This window comes from Bubalus bubalis, chromosome 6 (genome assembly GCF_019923935.1).
Source record: "Bubalus bubalis isolate 160015118507 breed Murrah chromosome 6, NDDB_SH_1, whole genome shotgun sequence".
In the NCBI taxonomy this organism is placed as follows: Eukaryota; Metazoa; Chordata; class Mammalia; order Artiodactyla; family Bovidae; genus Bubalus; species Bubalus bubalis.
In genome coordinates this window covers 16,581,635-16,604,460 of record NC_059162.1, presented here as the reverse complement: position 1 = coordinate 16,604,460, position 22,826 = coordinate 16,581,635, and the positions used below count along the sequence as shown (strand labels likewise).

At 39.1% G+C, this 22,826-nt stretch overlaps 1 protein-coding gene across 4 annotated transcripts in view; it reads right to left on the bottom strand.

The window, feature by feature from the left end:
• The window catches only part of GATAD2B (GATA zinc finger domain containing 2B), an 82,287-nt gene that overhangs the window by 37,747 nt on the left and 21,714 nt on the right, over positions 1–22,826 (bottom strand). Inside the window, exon 2 of one of the 4 annotated variants that reach the window (XM_025287797.3) lies at positions 16,107–16,148. The exons of the other annotated variants lie outside the window; for them this stretch is intronic. The gene's annotated coding sequence lies outside the window, so the exon portion shown is untranslated. The remainder of the gene's footprint in view (positions 1–16,106; positions 16,149–22,826) is intronic. 4 annotated transcript variants of the gene reach the window in all.

The window sequence follows — 22,826 nt, the reverse complement described above, 5'->3', positions numbered from 1 at the left end:
ACTGTGGGCTAAGAACCACAGAAACAACACTTCATTTAACTCTCAAAACACTCCTATGAATTCCATATTATCTCCAGCCTATGAATGAAGTAATTGAGACTTAGAAAGGCTAAATATACTTGTCTAAAGTCATATAATACACAGGAGGAGCGTGTGCGCATGCTCAGTCGTGTCTGACTCTGCGACCCCATGGACCATAGCCCACCAGGCTCCTCTGTCCAAGGAATTTTCCAGGCAAGAATATTGGAGTGGGTTGCCATTTCCTCCTTCAGGGAATCTTCCTGACCCACAGATTGAACCTGCATCTCCTGCATTAGCAGGTGGATTCTTTACCACTGAGCCACCTGGGAAGACCCTACAAATATATAGGAGAGCCATGATTAAAACCTATCACTACACCAAGGAAGTGGGTTTTCAACTCTCATGTCAATTTTTTTTTTTAATTGATGGTGGTCACTTGTAACATTCTATCAGTAAAGACTTATTCAATTACTGTCTGCCATAGGTGAGTGTGAGTGATAGTCGCTCAGTTGTGTCCAACTCTCTGCAATCCATGGAATTCTCCAGGCAAGAATACTGGGGTGCGGAGAAGGCAATGGCACCCCACTCCAGTACTCTTGCCTGGAAAATTCCATGGATGGAAGAGACTGGTAGGCTGCAGTACATGGGGTCGCTAAGAGTCGGATACGACTGAGCAACTTCACTTTGACTTTTCATTTTCATGCATTGGAGAAGGAAATGGCAACCCACTCCAGTATTCTTGCCTAGAGAATCCCAGAGATGGGGGAGCTGGTGGGCTGCCGTCTATGGGGTTGCACAGAGTTGGACACGACTGAAGTGACTTAGCAGGTAGCAGGTAGCCAGGAGATAGCGGAGGACAGAGAAGCTTGGTGTGCTTCCATGGAGAAGCAAAGAGTTAGACAGGACTTAGCAACTGAAAAACATCAACAATGAAAGGGAAGTTTAAGTAAGCCATAACTAATTTCATTCCTTTTCTTGTATGTGTGTATTCTGGAAAATATAGCTATTTAAAATGTTTTTATGTTAACATGTAATCGCTTTGTTCTTCTTATTTTTAAATAGTTTAATTAATAAATATGTCTTTTTAATTTCTCAGCTTTAAAAAAAAAAAAGAATACTGGGGTGGGTTGTCATTTCCTTCTCCAGGGGATCTTCCCAACCCAGGAATCGAACATAGGTCTCCTGCATTGCAGGCGGATTCTTTACCATCTGAGACACCAGGTAAGCCTACTAGTAAGAAACATTTCTAAGTATAAAGACAGGTCAACTTAAAAAGTATCAGCAGATACATGCTTGATTTTATTTTATAACATATAGACGATACATTAGAATATGTAATGAATCCATATACCTTTTCCAAAGGAATACACGAGACAGAAGTAGCAATAAATTATAAATGACAATCATCAATCAGATTAAATAATTTAGATGAAGCTTCTCTCTCTCTTGAAGAGATGGGGACTGGGAAAGTGGTCAGGATGGAACTACAATGTGCTTTTAACTTTGTATGAAGAATAAAATTCAGTTCCATGTTGCTGAACATAGTTCTGTTTTTGCCAAATCAACTTCAATTACTGTCCGAATGCTTTATTAAAACTCTGCTATAGGCACAACATATGAGAACAGTAGCGCACACACAAAAATTATTTACCATATACACACTCTCATAATCAGAGTAGTAAAACCAGAGAGATTTTATTTAATTCAGTGGCCTGTGAGGGTAACCACTTTTTTGCGCTTTGAGGAAATTAAGAGCTGGGGGGCAGTCATGAAAGGGCAATGGCAGTGATCTGTAAGCCCTAGGAGAGTCTCACAAATGTTTTTGGCTTCACAAAAATTTCTCCAGAATATCCCTCAAGGATATTCACAGTTCTGTATACTAAATTAGTCATAACAGAGAAGGGAGAAGGTTATAAGTAGTAACCTAGCCAGATATTTATTCCACAAAGAGTAAGTTTAACAAGTTTCTCTTAATGAAAATTCTTGTACTTTAAAGGGGCAAACATAACCATACAATTAATTCTACCTCAATGGGGCTTCAGAGATTAATAGGCTCATGCCTACTACTTGCAAATGTGAGCTGAATGAACTGCAATTTGACTTCCACCAAACCAGAAATTGCATTTCTAGGTCGTGCCAAAGATCACAGAGCAATGGTTCTGTACTGCACATCTCCAAACTACCCTGATGCACACCAGATAGCCAAGCTCCTTCCAAGCTATCTAATGCTTCCTACAGCCAATCATTTCCAGCAACTAACTTGACACTTTCCTAGGATGGAAGCTCTCTACCTCAGTTTCCTAAAGGAACTTAAACATATACAAACCAAACTGCAAAACAAATTCCTCAAATGGGGGTAAAACCCCTAAGGAAAGACAAAATGGCTATAGTGTATGTTAGATGCGACAAAGAGTGAAGCTATCTTCTAATGTACCATTTTACTGGATCATCTTGGACACTTCCATATAATCCTGGAGATAACAATCTCTGGTATTCATCACTTGATGGAATAGAAAAGGTTGTGGATGAGGGCTTAAGAAGAGTAGGCATCAATGTGAATATCTAAGGCCTATTAACTATTTCTTCTTTTTTTCTTTAAATATTTATTTTTATTCATTTGTCTGTAGCGGGTCTTAGTTGTAGCATATGGGATCTAGTTACCTGACTAGGGATTTAACCCAGGCCCCCTGCATTGGGAGTGCAGATTCTAAGCCACTGGACCACTAGGGTAGTCCCCTCTATTAACTATTTCTCATTAAAAGGAGGTTTAGATAACAGGGAACCAAGAGAGACCACCTGATCTCTGCATAGGACACAGAACACAGCATAGCTTATACTACAATATATCTACAATATATCTAGCAATATTATCAGTCATAGGTTAGAAATTAACATGACCCAACTACAGAAGACACTGCCAGATTACTAGTGCGTTGACCAAAATGTTCATTTGGGTTTTTCCAGGGACTGTCACAAATATCATTAAAGCTATTACAAAGCCCCAAGCCTGCAAAGAAAGAAGCTGAGATCCAAAGAAACCATAATTCACTTTTATCAACTTTCTGCTGAGTCAAGACTTACTCTCCAAATGAAAGATGCAAAAATCACATATATGACACCATCAGAATCTGTCTTGGGTTTCCCTGGTGGCTCGGTGGTAAAGAATCCACCTGCCAACGCAGGAGACACAGGTTTGATCCCCGGTTCAGGAAGATCCACGTGCATAAGCCAGTGTGCCGCAACTATTATTAAGCCTGCGCTCTAGAGCATGGGAAGCGCAACTACTGAACCTGTGAGAGGCAACTACTTCAACTCACATGTCCGCGAGCCTGTGCCCCGCCACAAGGAAAGCCACTGCAATGAGAAACCTGTACTCACTGGGTCGTACTTAAATGGATCTACACTGAAACCAAGGCACATTAACCCTTTCACCTAAATCTTGATTTTTCTGATACAGCATGCATTTGCTTATTTTTGCTTTTCTCCTTCCTCCATTAAATTATAAACACCATGGAATGAGGGATCTGTCTACTTTGTTCACTGCTATTATCCTCATTTTTGAGATAACTTCCTGGAATGTAAAAGACAAAACTAAACAAAACCACTCAATGATTATCTGTTAAATGAATAACTGGACCCTTCATTTACATGATGTTTTGGTAGGGGAAGAGGGAGCAGATGAGACTGAGCAAACTATACAGTTCTAACTTAAGCAGAACTGATTCATTTCTACTATTTCAGGATTATTCAGCCTTCTTACTAGTTGGAAGACTTCTGATGATTATTCTCTGTATAAACATCTTCCCATTTCTAGAGCAAGAAGCCTCAACCCCTGTACAATATCCCACCCACCCTCATTCTGGATAGTCAGTGCAGTTTTGGCTTTGCATTTTTCATTTTCATTCACCTCCTTGGGTCATATTAGAGAAGGTTATGGATCAGATACACATACACGGGTAATCAACACCAGGGCACCAAGAGCTCCTAAAATGATTTTTGTGACTATGATTTTAGAATGGGAAAATATCAACACAGGGCATCTTCAATAAAGAAGAACCTTAAGACCCTTAAGGGCTTCCCTTATGGTTCAGCTGGTAAAGAATCCGCCTGCCATGCGGGAGACCTGGGTTCGATCCCTGGGTTGGGAAGATCCTCTGGAGAAGGGAAAGGCTACCCACTCCAGTTCTCTGACCTGGAGAATTCCATAGACTGTATAGTCCATAGGGTCACAAAGAGTCAGACACGACTAAGCGGCTTTCGCTTTCGCTTTATGAACCTTACAGCAGAAAAGAACAGCTTCTCAGCTGGCTTCCTGCTGTTTCAATTTATTTTCTATTAAATCTGATAAGCCTTCTTGAATATAATACTTTCCACTATTACTTAACTACCTGGCCCCCTCTACTCTGCCCACCTAACCAAGTTACTCTGCCCCAATCTTCCAAAAGACAGCCTCACTTTTACATATGCATATACTACTCTCCTAGTCCTTCCCCTCACACACTTCTAAGTATAAATTCCTTTTCTTTATCTGATAAAACATATTCCTGAGTTAATTAATCCTATCCAAGTACTTATTCTTCCAATGTCCTGATACTGTGGCTCACTGCCCATCAAAACTGATTCCCCCTCCTCCTTCCACAGTAATGGAAATACTGGCTACCCTAGATGTTCAGCTCACTATATTTCCTAGGTTCCATGGTGACTGTTAAGGCTAAATTCTTGCCAATGCAATACAGAGAAAGTGATATGTGCTACTTTCAGCCTAATAACTATAAAAAGTAGGCAAACTCTTTCATGTTTTTTCCCATTCCTATTGGCTGCCACACAGTTTCAAGCCTGCAGACAAGGACAATACCCTAGAAATTGATCCTCCTGCTAGTGGTATCAACATTTCTTGGGAATTTGTTGGATATACAAACTCTGGAGCCCCATTCCATATCCATGAATCAGAAATTCTGATGATAGGGACTAGGAACTTTCTTTTATGCTTTAACAAGTCTTCCAGGTAACTCTGATGCACACTACAGTATGAGAATCATTGTTCTAGAGATCAGCAGGTAATCAATATAAAAGAACCTGAGTTCCTGAATTACCACATGAAACAGAGTATCAGGACGCAATCACTTTGGGTAATTACAAAGTGTTTTACAAAGTGTAATTACAAAATTACAGTTTGTTTCCAATGGTAAAAAATACTTTCTATTTTTTTTGAGCTCTTGCCTTTTTATCTTTGTTGCAACTGTTAGCCATATTCTTCCAGTTTTTAAAACTTTTTGGTCTCAGGATCCCTTTAAGAGGACACTCCTAGGGACTTCCCCGGTAGTCCAGTGGCTATGACTTAATGTTCCCAATGCCTGTGTTTGATCCCTGGTCAGGGAACTAGATCCTACATGCCATAACTAAAAGAGTCTTCATGTTGCAACTGGAGGTCCCATATGTCACAATGAGGATCCAAGATCCTGCATGCGGCAACTAAGGCCTGGTGCAGCCAAATAAATTAATATATATACATATGAAAGAGGACACTCCTAAAAATTAAAACTCCAAAAAGAGTTTGCTTGTAGGCTATAATATCAATAGTTATCATATTAGAAATTGAAACAATTTTAAAAGTATCAATTCATTAAAAAATAAGCCCACATTCCATATTAATATAAATAATATATCCTTTATTACAAAATAACTATTTCTCCCAAAAAAGAACAATTTAGTGATACTAGTGGCATTGGCAACCCACTCCAGTGTTCTTGCCTGGAGAATCCCAGGGACGGGGCAGCCTGGTGGGCTGCCGTCTATGGAGTCGCACAGAGTCGGACACGACTGAAGCGACTTAGCAGCAGCAGCAGCAGTGGCATTATTATACAATTTTGCAAATGTTGTTCCTGTCTGGCTTAAAAGACAGCTGGATTCCCATAGCTGTTGTTGCATTCAATCTGCTGTGATATGTTGTTTTACCTGAAGTATATGGAGAAAAAAATCTGGTCTTAAACAGATACATAGTTAGAAAAGGAAGGGTATTTTTTTTTAAAGCCTTTAATGAATTCATTATTTAAAAAACTTTTTTAGCTCTGAAATGATTTTAAACTTAGAGAAAAGTTGCAACAATAGTTTTGAGAAGTCCTATACACTCTTCCAATGAGTCAACTCTGGCGTGCTGCGATTCATGGGGTCACAAAGAGTCAGACACGACTGAACGATTGATCTGATCTGATCTGATACACTCTTCATTCTGTTCTCCCTAATGTTCATATCTTTAAAAAAATTATTATTAAAATTGAAATATTTTTAAATTAGTTAAATTTTAATAAAGTATAACTGCAGTGCCAACATCTTTTATAACCATAGTATAACATTCTGAAACCAGGAAATGAAGTGTTGATACAATACTATTAACTACTCTACAGGCCTTATGCAAATTTCATCAGTTTTCCTACTCATAGCCTTTTCAGATCCAAGATACAATCCACAATGCCAAACAGTATTTAGTTGTCATCTCTCTTTGGTCTCCTCCAGCCTGTGACAGTTCACTAATATTTTTTTCTTAAATAATGTTTATTTGTCTCCATCAGTGTCTTAGTTGCAGCACATGGGATCTTTGTTGCGTCATGTGGGATCTTTCACTGTGGTCTATGGATTCTCTATTGTGGCACACAGGCTCTCTAGCTGAGGCATGAGGGCTTAGTTGCTCCAAGCCACATGGGATCTTAGTTTCCTGGCCAGGGATCAAACCCACGTCCCCTGCATTACAAGGTGGATTCTTAACCACTGGACCAGGTAAGTCCTTTATTAGTCTTTCTTTACTTTCATATTTTGAAGAGTACTAGCCAGTTCTTTTGTAAAATGTCTTTCACTTTGGATTTGTGTAATGTTTTTTTTTGGCATTTTTGGCAATGTCACAAAAGTGATGGTGTGCCCTTTTCAGTATATCAGGAAATATGTGGTGTTGATACATTGAACTATGGGTGTTGTTAACTTCAATCACTTGACTGAGGTGGTGTCTGCCAGGCCTCTCCACTGAAAAGTTATCATGGGAGATACCAGGGGTTACATTAAATTCCATTTTACATCAAATTTCCACCCACTAATTTTAATATCTATAGATAATACCTGCTTGCAACAATTATTACTGTAGTACTTGCCAGATGTTTCCAAAATACTTGTATGTTAATCTGAATTTTTACTGTAATAAATAGCTGTCCTCATTTCCCCATTTATTCAAATATTTATTTACCACAATATGGACTTGTGCACATTTATCTTATTCCATGGTTTATAATCCATTATTATCTTTATTTATTTTATTCTTCAAATTGCCCCCAGATTTGGTCACTGGCAGTTCCTTCATGTTGGCTCCCCATTTTTTTTTTTTAAAGCATTTCATTACTTTCTGGTACCACATGCTGTTTCAGACTCATGTGAATTTTTTCTCTTCCTTAGTCATTTCTCCAAGGAGTTCTGGTTCCTTTTATTTCAGACGGGCATCTAGAAACCAAGAACTGATGTCAAATGTGCTCACTGCTATGGTAACCAAGGAAGTAGACACACGCACACATAAACACACCTCTGCATCTTTTTCTATATTTATCTGTATATATGTGCATATGTATGTATACAGATTAAAACTCATATGAGTTCATACTGATGTGTGTGTGTGTTAGTCACCCAGTTGTGTCCAACTCTTTGGGACCCCATGGACTGTAGCCAACCAGGCTCCTCTGTCCAGGGAATTCTCCAGGCAAGAAAACTGGAGTGGGTTGCCATTCCCTTCTCCAGGGGATCTTCCTGACCCAGGGTTCAAACCCAAGTCTCCTGCGTGGCAGATTCTTTACAGTCTGAGCGACCTCATATTGATGCTGCTACTGCTGCTAAGTCACTTCAGTTGTGTCCGACTCTGTGCGACCCCATAGACGGCAGCCTACCAGGCTTCCCTGTCCCTGGGATTCTCCAAGCAAGAACACTGGAGTGGGTTGCCATTTCCTTCTCCAATGCATGAAAGTGAAAAGTGGAAGTGAAGTCCGCTCAGTCGTGTCCGACTCTTCGAGACCCCATGGAATGCAGCCCACCAGTCTCCTCCATCCATGGGATTTTCCAGGCAAGAGTACTGGAGCGGGGTGCCATCGCCTTCTCCGCCTCATACTGATGAGTGGTACTCTAATACTCTTTTTTAATTGGTCAGAATTGTGGATATCTTCATTTTTGATATAGTCAAAGCTCAATACACATGGCCAAAGGACTTGAATAGAAATTTATCTAAAAGATACATTAATGGTCAAAAAGTACATGAAAAGATGCTCAACATCATTAGTCATTAGAGAAATGAAAACCAAGACCACAGTGAGATACCAATTCATACCTACTAGAATGACTATTGGAGAAGGATACGGCCACCCACTCCAGCATTCTTGCCTGGAGAATTCCATGGACAGAGGAGCCTGGCCAGCTACAGTTCATGGGGTCGCAAAGAGTCGGACACTACTGAGTGACTAACATTACATTACATTTGGATGACTATAATCAGAAAGTTGAAAGTAAGTGTTAGTGAGAATGTGGAGAAAGTGTAATCCTAGTATACTGCTGGCAGGAATATAAAGTGGGACATCTGTTTTGGAAAATGGTTTAGCAGTTCCTCAAAAAGTTAGGATTATCAAATACAGAATTACATTTGTCCCAGGAATTCCATTCACAGGTAAAGAACTGAAAACAGGTATTCAAACAAAAACTAGCACAAAATGTTCACAACAGCATTATTCACAATAGCTAAAAAGGTGCAAATAATCCCAATTGTGAACTGACAAATGGATAACCAAAACGTGGTATATTTCCAGTGGATATTATTCAGGCATTAAAAGGAATAAAATACTGATACCTGCTACAACATGGATGAATCTCAAAAACATTATACTAATACTAATGCGAAGCAAATGCTTAATGGGCACAAGTTTCCTTTTGGAGTGATGAAAATGTTCTGGAATTTGACTTAGGTAGTGGCTGCAGAACTGTGAATGCACTAAACACCGTCAAATTATACAACTTAAAATAGTTAATTCAGTTAAGTGAATTTTACTTCAATTAAAAAAAAAAAATCAACCAGTTTCTAAAGGTTAGCTGCAAAGTGAAATCTGAAATTTTATCAATAAACTTTTCATACTGTTATCTTAAAATCCACTGTCTTATACTCTGAATGGATCTTTTACCCAAGCAGGGTATTTTTACATCATGCATTGATCATCTGAAAAATTCTGGTCCACTAGAGGTCTATGGGGTCGCACAGAGTCGGACATGACTGAAGTGACTTAGCAGCAGCAGAGGTCATTCTGGTCATCGAGAGGTAAATTTCAAATGCCAATACAGTTCATTATTTTATTTATTTATATATATATATATATATATATATATATATTTCAATCACATTTGTCCATACCACAACCACTCTCATCAGAAAAGTATTTAAGTCCTAGACACTGTCAAACTCATGGTTTAATTTTTACTTGAATTTTATCATGAGGCACAAATATAGTTAGGTGCTTTCCTTGAAAAATTTCAAGAATATGTCTGCCAAAAACCTAAATCTAAAGAGCATAGTTCGCAGATTATTCTTTTCTTTTTTTAAAACTTTTTTAGGCCATGCCATGTGGCATGGGGAATCTTAATTCCCCAAGCAGAGATTGAACCCGTGCCTCCTGAATTGGGAGACGCTTTCACCACTGGACTACCAGGGAAGTCCTGGATCAATTAACAAGTAAAAACAATGTTCTATGAAGAAAGCAGCTAGGTAGCTTGCAACCTGATTGCACTATTCCTTGAGGTAACCACTGTACCTCAATATGTAGCAAAAGTGCTTTATAAGGATTTCTCACTTTATCACACAAAATATTTGAAACCCATGTTCTGAAAAGTCATGATTAAATAAAATTTATTTTTATTGCTTCAAGAACATTGCTATCAAGAACATTCTTAAGTGAAACAAGATTTTTTTTAAAAAATCTGCAAATTTAAACTGCATGGCAGGGATGGTATGGGGAGGGAGGAGGGAGGAGGGTTCAGGATGGGGAACACATGTATACCTGTGGCAGATTCATTTTGATATTTGGCAAAACTAATACGATTATGTAATGTTTAAAAATAAAAAAAAATTTTTTTTTTAAATCTAAAAAAAAATAAAAATAAAAATGAAATAAGCTACAAGATATATTGTACATCACAGGGAATATAGCCAATATTTTATAACTATCAGTGGAATACAATCTTTAAAATTGTGAATCACTCTGTTGTACACCTAGAACTTACAATATTGTACATCCATTATACCTCAATAAAAAATTGTCATTTTGAAGCAAAAAAAATAAATAAATAAACTGCATGGTAATGAAGAATGACTACTAGAGTACAGTTTAGTGCCACTGTGTTGATTCATCATACTAAGGCATCAGAGCAGTTTCACTCACCACTGCTTCTGGATCATCAGTGCAAATTTCAACAAAGGGAAAAAGGCAAAATAATGCCTCTGTATTACTGTGAAACAGCTTTCATCATAAGACTCCCTGTGAGGGTCTCAGGGATCTCCAGGAGTCTGTAGACTACACTTTGAAAACTCCTGGCCTACTCTAACTAACCCATTACTTTAATAGGTAACCTATCAATTCATACTATTTTTCAGGTTTAATGCAAACTCCTTGGCAGCAAATCTCTCTTCTTTCTTTGTACTTCCCTTATTACCCACTACTGTGAAATGCCCTGACAGACCATGAAAGTACTGTTATTGCTTAACCAACTCCAAATGGTACTTTCCTTCACCTAACTCATATCAGCTACGTCAATGGACCTCTTCCCACTATTCCCCCACTACAAAATCTCATTCCTAAAAACCTAAGATGATTAATTCTTCTAGCCTATTTTAATTACTTCCCTTTTGATTTCCAGAACTTGCTTTCTGGCTCACTTTTCCAGGAAAAAACAAAAACAACAGACTCTTGATCTAGAAGTCTGAAAACTTTTTCTGTAAAGGGCCAGATAATAAATATTTTAGACCCTGTGGGCTAACTTCTCAACTCTGCTGCTGTAAGCAGAAGTGTGTAACTGTGTTCTAATAAAACCTGATTTATAAAAACAGGCAGTAGCTGTAGTTTCTGACTGACTTCTGATCTAGGCTCTTCCAACATATAGGTTAATCAACCCAGTGTAACACAAAAGATGCCAAAAGTTTAAAAAGAGATAGTTACTGACTGGCTAAAGAAACTAATAGGAACATTGAAAACAGTATACCCAAAACCAATAGAAAGGAATATTAGTAACAGCTGCTAACATTCACTGAGTTATTATTTGCTAAGCACTTTCATGCATTGGAGAAGGAAATGGCAACCCACTCCAGTGTTCTTGATGGAGAATCCCAGGGACGGAGGAGCCTGGTAGGCTACACAACTGAGCGACTTCAGTTTCACTTTTCACTTTCCTGCGTTGGAGAAGGAAATGGCAACCCACTCCAGTGTTCTTGCCTGGAGAATCCCAGGGACGGGGGAGCCTGGTGGGCTGCCGTCTATGGGGTCGCACAGAGTCGGACACGACTGAAACGATTTAGCACCAGTGCTAAGTGCTTTACAATGCATTCTCTCATTTAAGTCCTTTAAAGGAGGGCTTTAATAATTTAAGTAATTCTCCTTTTACACAAGAGAAAACAAAAACAGCTAAGTAACTTTTCAAGGTCTTAGTCTGTAAATAGCTAAGCCTTAGTCTGTAAATAGCTAAGACCTGTGTTTGAGGTCTCTCTCACTGCAAGCCCATGTTTCTAATCATCAAACTATGCTATCTTTCCAAACTGTTAAGACAGTAATTCTAAATAAAAGCAGACACACTGTCATTGTTTACCTGTTGAGTTTAGTACACAAACCTTGGCTCACATTCTTGAATGAAGAGCCTACATGACCTAGTCTTAGATGATACACTGTTAGGTCTAACAATATACACCAAGGGCCATAAAGACTCCTATGTTTAAATGTGACAGATTACAATGTCCTGCCTAAAAACAAAACTAATGAATAGGAGGTAAGCAGCCCTCTCCCACTGTCATCTTATAATAAATTAGCCCAAATATATTATTTTATACTAATATATTTTATAAAAATATATTATAAAGAATTATAGTAAATCAGTTTAAAAGTTCTGATATATACCAAAGAGAGGCTGACAGACATTAAAAAAGTTAAAATGAAGAAGACAAGAGGTGGTCAAAAGGCATATTTTACACACTCTTCAAAACTACTCTTCAGTCACTCCTAAATAGTAACTAGGGCCTATGGGAATTAAGAAAAAAAATCTATCCTTTAAGAGAATCTGTTAACTTATGCCTCACTGATTATAGGAGTATGTCAAGGCTGTATATTGTCACCCTGCTTATTTAACTTATATGCAGAGTACATCATGAGAAATGCTGGACTGGAAGAAGCACAAGCTGGAATCAAGATTGCCAGGAGAAATATCAATAACCTCAGATATGCAGATGACACATGGCAGAAAGTGAAGAGGAACTCAAAAGCCTATTGATGAAAGTGAAAGTGGAGAGTGAAAAAGTTGGCTTAAAGCTCAACATTCAGAAAACAAAGATCATGGCATCTGGTCCCATCACTTCATGGGAAATAGATGGGGAAACAGTGTCAGACTTTATTTTTGGGGGCTCCAAAATCACTGCAGATGGTGACTGCAGTCATGAAATTAAAAGATGCTTACTCCTTGGAAGGCAAGTTATGACCAACCTAGATAGCATATTCAAAAGCAGAGACATTACTTTGCCAACAAAGGTCCGTCTACTCAAGGCTATGGTTTTTCCTGTGGTCATGTATGGATGTGCGAGTTGGACTGTGAAGAAGGCTGAGTGCCAAAGAATTGATGCTTTCGAACTGTGGTGTTGGAGAAGACTCTTTAGAGTCCCTTGGACTGCAAGGAGATCCAACCAGTCCATTTTGAAGGAGATCAGCCCTGGGATTTCTTTGGAAGAATGATTGCTAAAGCTGAAACTCCATTACTTTGGCCACCTCATGCGAAGAGCTGACTCATTGGAAAAGACTCTGATGCTGGGAGGGATTGGGGGCAGGAGGAGAAGGGGACAACAGAGGATGAGATGGCTGGATGGCATCACTGACTCGATGGACGTGAGTGTGGGTGAACTCCAGGAGTTGGTGATGGACAGGGAGGCCTGGCGTGCTGCGATTCATGGGGTCGCAAAGAGTCGGACACGACTGAGCAACTGAACTGAACTGAACACTGATTATATAACTATCTAACCATAACATTATCCCTACTAATCTGCTTCCCAGTACAAAGAGAAAAGTTACAAGTTAAAGACTGCAAAAAGATATTCCATGAAGCCTATCAGTCTAATAAGCAAGCATCACAAAGAATTAAAACAATATTATATTTACACACCTGTAAAATGGCTGGTTCCCATGGAGAGGATTACAAAGTAATAGTGTAAGAAGATAATATTAACTCAAAAACGCAATTATTACCTCTAAGAACTAGGGAATCACACAACTCTGAATGAATCTTTTTCTAGCCTCTATGTTTGAGCTAGGCAGGTCTCTGTTGCTAGTGTGTCTTCTAGTATTCAACTAACAGCGGGGGTCGGGGGTGGGGAATCTCTCTTAATTCAAAATAGACATTTGGAAGAGTAGACCTCAACTACTTTTGGTGGGGAAATAACTGAGGGCAGACTAGGGAATAAGCAGGCCAGCCCCTCTGCTAAGTCCCAATCAGCAACCCTCAAAGTACAAATTCATATGCACCTCCTAACACTTGCACCAAAACTTACATATCAAAGAGAAAAATACACACAGTATACTAAAATATTGTTGCTTGTGAAAACTTGGCAAGAACACAAATTCATGAGCTATAATACAAAGAATCAAAAAGACTCCAAACTGTCTGGTGGTCCAGAGGTAAAGAATCCACCTGCCAATGCAGGGGACATGGATTCGCTCCCTGGTCCAGGAAGATTTCACATGCCACAGTGCAACTAAACCCACAACTGCGACTAATGAAGCCCGCACACTCTAGAGCCTGAGCTCCAGAAGAGAAGTCAGCGAGATGAGAAGCCCACAAACTGCAACTAGAAAGCAGCCCCCACTTGCTGCAACTAGAGAAAGCCCATGCGCAGCAACAATGACGCAGCACAGCCAAAAATAAATAAAATTTTAAAAAGAATCAAAAAGACTGAATTAAGCAGTTTCCTCTAGACTGCAACAAGACAAACCTTATTATAGAATGTTGTGTCCAACTCTTTGCGACCGTAAGGACTACAGCCCCCTAGGCTCGTCTGTGCATGGGAGTCCCCAGGTAAGAATACTGGATACTGGACGAGGGTCGACATGCCCTCCTCCAGAAGACCTTCCCCACTCAGGGACTGAATCCGCGTCTCCTGCATGGCAGGAGGATTCTTTATCCACTGACCCACCTGAGGAGCCCCTATTACAGGATAAACTAGTTCAAAAGTTCTCTCACTCTGAACTCGCCTTAAATACTTGCTGCACATCAGCACTATCATGCCAAATAGTCAGGCAGGAGCAAAAATAAACTTACATAAAATGACTGGCTGGACCAGGTCTTGACTGCAGCATGTAGGATCTAGTTCCCTGACCAGTGACAGAACCAAGGCCCCCTGCATTGCTAGTGTGGAGCCTTAGCCACTGGACCACCAGGGAAGTCCCAGTAGGACATTCTTTTATTCACTAATATACTTTATTTCACATTTCCATTTAACACAAGAGCTGTTCATATATATGTAACACATCTAAGAAGCACATAAAGAGAAATTAAGAAAAAAGAACAGTGGTAAGTTGAAATATAATTTCTAAATGAGCTCTTAATGACCAATGAAAGATACAATCATGCCAACTGAATTCCAAAACTGTAACACTTGCAATATCTGGAAGCTTAGATCTTTTTTTTCCCTTTCATGAACTATTTGACCTTCTCTTTGAACAACCCTAACTGCAGCAGATGGCAGGGGGAGACTACTGCATGTTTATAATATACTAAATAAAACAACAACAAGAAATAAAGAAAATATGGGGGGTGGATTCAAAGGAAAAGCTAATATATAATTTGCTCTGTGACACGGCCTTTTGCTTCTCCTTAAGAGCACCTCCCCTCCACCCCATACTCTTGGCAATCCTGAACGATTTGAAACAGTTTCAAAAAAAGTATCTAACAAATTACAGCTGTTAAATTCAGGAGGCACTTCTCTTCCAGTCACCCCTCTTCCTCAAACACACACACCTCTGCATTGGGACAAGAAGAGTCAGAACAAACTGCTTCAAGTCCCAAGAGTTACAATTCACTAGGAACATGGTCACTACCACCTGGACAGAGAAGCGCTCATTGTGCCACAACAAAAGTATCTTTTTAAAAAAATAAGGATGGCTAGGAAAAAAGTGTGTATTTATATCAAAAGGGTATTTTTCTTGCTCTAAGCCTTCCCGTTTTCCTGGTCCATTAGCCCAAATAAGCAGAGATGACGCAGACTTCCTTATATAATAGTCCGTGATTTCCTAGACTGCAGGCCTTTCCCTTTGTGTTCTGTATACACTTACACACGCGAGCGCGCGCACATTCTCATTGCTTTGCAGCCCCTGGCATGATGCCAGCACTCAGTCAGCTGGTCGACTCCATTCACAGAGCAGGGCTGGAGCTGACATGGAAAAGGGGCGGGGGGGGGGGGTGGTTAGTGAGGGTAAGGGGGAGCTAGAACCATCACTGCTATAGACAAAAGAAATTTTAAAAAAGAAAAAGAAGACCTTAACATAACATTCCTCTCACAGCTTCAGCTCAAAGAAAACTAGAATCCAGAAACCATTACAAAAAGCAAAAAGATGAAGCAGTGGGGTTGAGAATCAAAATCGAAAGGGGCTTTGTATGAGAACAATTATTCCGCAACAAATTTTTTAAAAGCAATGGTATTTATTATTTCAATTCCATCAGAAACCTCAGCATATCTAACCTTCTACATGCAGTGAGGAAAAGGTTGTGAAGAATTCAGTTTCTGCTTTTAGAAAAAGAAAGAAGGGGGCAGGGGCAAGACAGTTAAATGTACTTACAGGTATACATTTTTCTGCTCCCTCCTCTAGCTGCCAGGAAAGCTGGAGACAAGAAAGGGGGGAAACAGAAAAAGGAGGGAAAAAAGGAATAAGAGATGGGTTTAGGTTTTTGTTTTGTTTTGGGGGGAGGGGGGAGAGGTTCCCTTTCTCTCTTCTATCGTAAGAGAAGCTCTTTCTATAGCACAGGGGCGGCCCCATACGTGCCAGCCCCCTTGAGAGACCTGCACAAACCCGGTTTCCAAGCGGGCACTGCCCTGCCAATCACATGGCGTACTGTTATATTAAACAAAAGAAACAGGGGGATGCTTACTTTTACCCATGATGCCTAGCGGGGGCAGGAGCGGGGGGAGAAAAACCAGTTGTAGCCGGTTTGTAACCTCAGGACATGGATTATCTCTTAATTTTTAAAAGTCATTTGTGGTACAAAAGTCAGTCAGTCTCCCCACCCTAACTATCACCCCCATTATTCTGGCCTAGTGCCAAACTCTGCCTTCATTCATGAGAGCTAGTTTCCTCTCAAATCATGATGCTTTAACTGTTTAGTTTCCAAAGCCAACATCCAAGACAGGAAATCAAAGCATCAACACCAAAACATATCCCAAATTACAAAAACAAAGAAATATTGCCAATGAAGTTCCTTTTCTTTATCCCTTATTGCTAGTGCTAGGAAAAAGACACTGATAAGACTGTAGATGTACTCACTGAAGATTTTTTTCCTGAAGTTGTCTCACAGGTATTTACCCCTATCAATTAACAGCACTCAGGACAGTTGAATTCACATTTAACAAAAATCATATAGCAAGGTTTCACAGTGAAGCAGTCATAACAGTATACACAAACTCTATAAAAAATGGCTTAAGTCCTTGTATTGTATATTTTACAACAGTTTCTCCTAATGAACATTTCTTTTCCTGTTTTAGAACAAATCTCCCCAATCACTTTATAAGGAGTTTTTATTTCCCAAAAGTACTGATTAGGGGTCAGAAAGTGGCAGGGAAGAAACCCAAGCAAACCAAGGAAGAGCTAAGGCAGTGATAATTGTTTTGGAGATCTATTGGCTGAAGGACATTTACTCTCAGATCTTTGTTTCAGGAAATAAATTCTTTATAAATAGTTAACAAGGAATAATGGGAGCAGGGGACAGATTTTCTTACTTTTCAACTGATATCTATCACCCAAGTACCTGCCTCATTTGGGTCTCTGAAACTCAAATAACTGTGGTTAGTCCATCAAAATCTCTCACAAAACCTTTGCTTTGTCCAAATATTAAAGCTTCTAGAGTTTAGAGAATATAGAGAAAAATAATCAACACTCTACCCAAAGATATTAATTTGTAAATAAAAGTCCTGAATAACCTAATATTACCTTCAATTTTCAGAAAAGGAATACTGACTGAGCTAAACCAGAAGTAGGTAATATTGACCACTGGTATAAGGCATTCAATAATCCATGACTATAAAGGAAACCCCTACATCTAAATCAAGCTAAGCTTCGAGTGGCTGACGCTGTACCATCTCAGTCACAGTAAGTTGTACTTAATAGGAGTCCATCAGAGGTCTCCAGGTCTAGACACTATCATTTTAGGAGATAAAGGAAAATATGATGTCTGTGATAAATAGGGCAACGAATATAATCAATTTTCCTCTTACTCAACACATTTCCACCAGAGACCAACTATGAATTGCAAACTGAAGTTCACTAGCTCCATGTTTAATCAGGGTAGGAAAGACTGTCTATCTTTTAACAATCACTCAGACAGCGTGCCCATTTAAGCCCACACATTTGATTGCATTTAAACACTGGTCAATTTTTATCACTCTTTAAGATAATATAAAAGGCTTAAGATACAGTTAAGCTGTCAGGAGTGATTACCACTGCTGCTGTGCTGTGCCGAGTCCTGCCTGGCTAGCTGTTTGTGACTCCATTAGCAAAGAATTAACTTTCCAACATTATACAGGCTAAGACAGTATACTATGCTTACTACAATGCCTGCCTTTATATTAAACTGATTAGTAGTCCAGAGATACAAGAGATGCTCAAACCAACAGGTATTTTTCTTCAAGATCCTCAAAAGTTAAGAATTACATGGTTAAAAAAAAAAAAGAACTACATGGTAGCAACTCCCCTGGTGGTCCAGTGGCTAACACTCAGTTCAGTCGCTCAGTCATGTCCGACTCTTTGTGACCCCATGGACTGCAGCATGCCAGGCTTCCCTGTCCTTCACCAACTCCTGGAGCTTACTCAAACTCATGTCCATCAAGTCGGTGATTCCATCCAACCATCTCATCCTCTGTCTTCCCCTTCTCCTCCTGCCTTCAATTTTTCCCCATGAACCCCATGAACAGTATGAAAAGGCTAACACTTTGTGTTCCCAATTTGGGGTTGGGGGGAGGGGGGGGGGAGTGGAGGGGGTGGTGCGAGTTCGATCCCTGGTCAGGGAACTTGGTCTCAAATGCCACAATTAAAAGCTTGCATGCCACAACTAAAGATCCTTCATGCTGCAACGAAGACTGAAGACTCCGCATCCCACAGCTAAGATTTAAAACTGGACGTACCCAAACTAAAAAACAAAAAACTATACGGTAGCTAGTGACCCTGCTCTTTTCAACTAAATCATCATCATCCAAAACCAAAAGTATTTCATTGTATGAGCTGAAAATTGTAAACTTAGCAATACTTCTTGGCAAATGTTATTCAAGTTGTGATGCTCTGAAGAATATAAAATCCTTTAAAAAAAAAGAAAAGATTTAACATTCACTGAGCATTTAATACACTGAATATTTAGATAATCCACACAATAAACCAGTAGAGTGAGATCCTTTTCCCATTTTATAGATATGGAAACTAATTTGGTAAAATTAATAAATTTGAATGAAGTCACTCATCCAGCTAACTCATTCAGTAGATGCTGGCTCCAATGCCCACACTTGGTCCACTACAGCATAATGACTTGGCTATTTCTTGGCCCAAACTCATGAGCCCAGTTCACTGTGCTTGCTGTGCCATCTCCACTCTAAGTCTCCATTTATTTAATCCATTCCCTGCACTAAAGGAAGTATCAGTCAAATACAACTGAAGTAACAAATACAAACTCTTTTACAAGCACTTATAATTTCTACTCCTAGAAGATTTCTTGCAAGACTTCTCGAGAAAGGCTAATAAGCATATACAATCTAGATATGTGAAAGAGATCTGATAGATAAATGTCTGGGAGGGTCAAATCATAAAGGGTAATAATCATTATGAGGAAAGAGGTGATTATCTTTCTGGACTCAGGAAACAGGATTCAAATAAATAATAACTAAAAGTCTTCTTGAAGGTACTCCTAAAAGACAAAAATGAACTTCATAGAACCAATATCAGAATTGGTTCTCAGCAATATCAGAAACGAATCTACAAAAACCACAGTTACCCCATCTTTGCACTTCACAAATTTTATAAGTAATTTGCTAAAGTTTTTGTGCCAGTTTTTAATATATGTCTTTGAGCTCAGAGAACAAGTGCATTAAAGTAGGAACCACTGCTAAAGTTAAAAAATAAAATTTAAAAAACGTAAAAATCTTAACCTATATCTAAGATTATTTTATATACAATTCACAAGTTATTTATTGGTATAAAAAACAAAAAGCCAACCTAAAGTATCCAGCTGTTAGTCCTCTCCTGCAAACTCTGTATAGTTCCATTTCCAGTGAGTCTATTCTATTTGGAAAAATCAGCTCATGACATTTCAAAATCACTATTACAACAACAAACAGATCAAAGAACAGCAGAACCCTATGCATATGATCAATAAGCTCCCATTTTTTAAATTAAGTGTAGGAAAGTTCAACTAATCAAAACTTAGTTCTGAGGAGATGGGAGTTCTCCACATATTTAGAAATAATACAGCATGCAATCAACAGTACTGCAAAGAAAACGATTTTGCTATCCCAAGCTTGATGCACAAATTGGGAATTAATTCCAAAATAATGTACTGAGTCTCTAAGAACAGATGATTTGCACTCAGTAGGTAAAACAGAATAATGCCTATTTTAACAGGGGAAAAAAATCAGTCTTCAATATTTGAGAGTTATAAATTAGTGACTGATTGATACTGAAGTATGTACCACTAATTGGGAGAATGTATTTATTAAAAACTGGGCAAAAGTCAAATAAAAACTAAGTACACTGCCTTATAATGTAGAATATGGACTGGGTCTGATACAGGAACAAGAGGAAATAAGAACAAGGCTTCCTGTTCTGAGACAGTATTTAAATTAAGGAGTATTGTCTCCCCCACCCTCCCCCCACCCCCCACAAAGTAATATTCCTCAATGTGTTCACTCCTGGACTTATAGGAAATAAAATTATTGTAGAGGGAATTCCCTGGTGGGTTAGGCCTTGGCACTTTCACTGCCAGGGCCTGAATTTAATTCCTGGTCAGGGAACTAAGATCCCACAAGCCATGGTGCAGCCAAAAAAAAAGTTTGAGAGACTTTTTTTTTTAAGAAGAAAGGCCAAAAGCCTTCTATTGTTCAAGTATTAAAAATAATTTTAAAATTACTGCTATACCCTACTCTCAATGACTCAATCACCATATACATGCTTATCACTCAGTTGTGTCTGACTTTTTACGACCCCATGGACTGTAGCCCACATGGACTATAGCCCACCAGGCTCCTCTGTCCATGGAATTTTTCAGGCAAGAATACTGGAGTGGGTTGCCATTTCCTCCTTCAGGGGATCTTCCCAACCCAGGAATCGAACTGGTACCTCCAATGCAGGCAAATTCTTTACCGCTGAGCCACTAGGGAAGCCCTTGTAAATCACCATATAAAAGAAGTAAATTATATCAACCATTTCACCTCTCATGAGACATAAAATGTTCCTAAGCCAGTCTTTTCTACGAGGGTGGTTTACCTTCCCAAGGACACTAGGGACTTTCAGTATCCAGAGGAAGAAGAAACAGGAAAATCACCTAGAGCATTAAGTATTTAACACTTACAAAAGAATGTTTTGGAACCTTCTCTTTCAAAAGACAAAGCAAAAGACAAAGCAGGGATCCACAAAGTAACTACAGTCTCGAATCCCTAACTTATTCTAATCCTTCTATCAGCAGCTTGCTAGTCCTAGAGACCATGCCTAAGAACATTTCATTTCTTAATACTTGACTGCTATTTTCATTCTCTCCTATTTGTTCCTTCCCTGTATCTTTGTTGGGGCACCAAGTTCTTTTCAGACAAATCACTAATGTTCATACATAGGAAAATTCAACTCAAGGGACTTTCCTGGTAGTCTAATGGTTAAAATTCCACTGCAGGGGGCATGGATTTGGTCCCTGGTCAGGGAAATAAGATTCAGCATGTCGCGTGGCGTGGCCAAAAAAATAAAAAACAAGCCAAAATTCAACCCAAACATCCTAATGTGCTAACACCTGTCATCAGCTAAGTGCCACTGCGGAAATAGAGGAAAGTCGCCTTTCAGTAGTCAAATCAACATTTTGTCAGATTTTCTAAGCACTTGGATTCTTTTTCATCTGGCTTTTTCCTGTTACTAGATATCCACTAGTGTCTCTAGCTTTCAATGGGTTAAGCTCCTAGTCTATGAACAACTTTGCTTAGAGTTTCAGATATTTTAACTCTACATTAAGCTTCTCATATTCCACTTCTGTTGCAAAGACTGCTCTTAACTTTATCACTAAGTCACAAACAATGCCCATTATGTGTATGCAGGGCTTCCCTGGTGGCTCAAGACAGGCCTGCAATGTGGGAGACCTGGGTTCGATCCCTGGGTTGGGAAGATCCCCTGAAGGGAAGAGCTACCCTACCCACTCCAGTATTCTGGCCTGGAGAATTCCATGGACTGTATAGTCTATGGGGTCACAAACAATCGGACAAGACTGAGTGACTTTCACTCACTCACTCACATATGTATATGTACATATACACAACACACACACAGAGCTACATTCTATATGCTCATGTTCTAATCAATCTCTGACTTTAAAGAGTCTCCAACCAGGAACAATCTAAGGTAAAATAAATTACTGTAGCTACACAATGACTTCCATAAACTTTCAAAATCTATCCTACACTTTAATAATTACCACACTGAATTCCTATGCTCAACAGACTATACTAGAAAACTAGATCTAACTATCCATTTAATTATCAGAGATGGAGAAATCACTTTGGAATCTAGCCTACTGTCCTGGTTGGGCGAGTTCAGAATTCACTTCAATCTGTGACAATCTTGGTACACTTATGAGGCATCAAGATACTAGAATTTCAGGATAACCATCTTGTATTACACTAACCAGAAAAATGGAAGCCAATATAAAAGGAAAGATCTTGAAAGAAAAAAGTGGTAAATGTGTGACTGTCAAATTTAAAACAAACTTTCCTTTTATTAAATTTTATGTTATATGTGTTATGTGTGTTAGTTGCTCAGTCGTGTCTGACTCTTTGCAACCGCACAGACTGTCGCCCGCCAGGCTTCTCTGTCCATGCAATTCTCCAGGCAAGAATCCTGGAGTGGATTGCCATTCCCTTCTCCAGAGGAACTTCCCAACCCAGGGATCGAACTCTGGTCTCCTGTATCACAGGCAGATTCTTTACCGTTTGAGCTTCAGAGAAGTCTGTTTTATTACATTTTAAGTATCTTCAAAATATGTTCTCTGTATTTTCAACATTAAAATTAACCACCTCAGTATTACTGGCACTTGGGGCCAGATAATTCTTC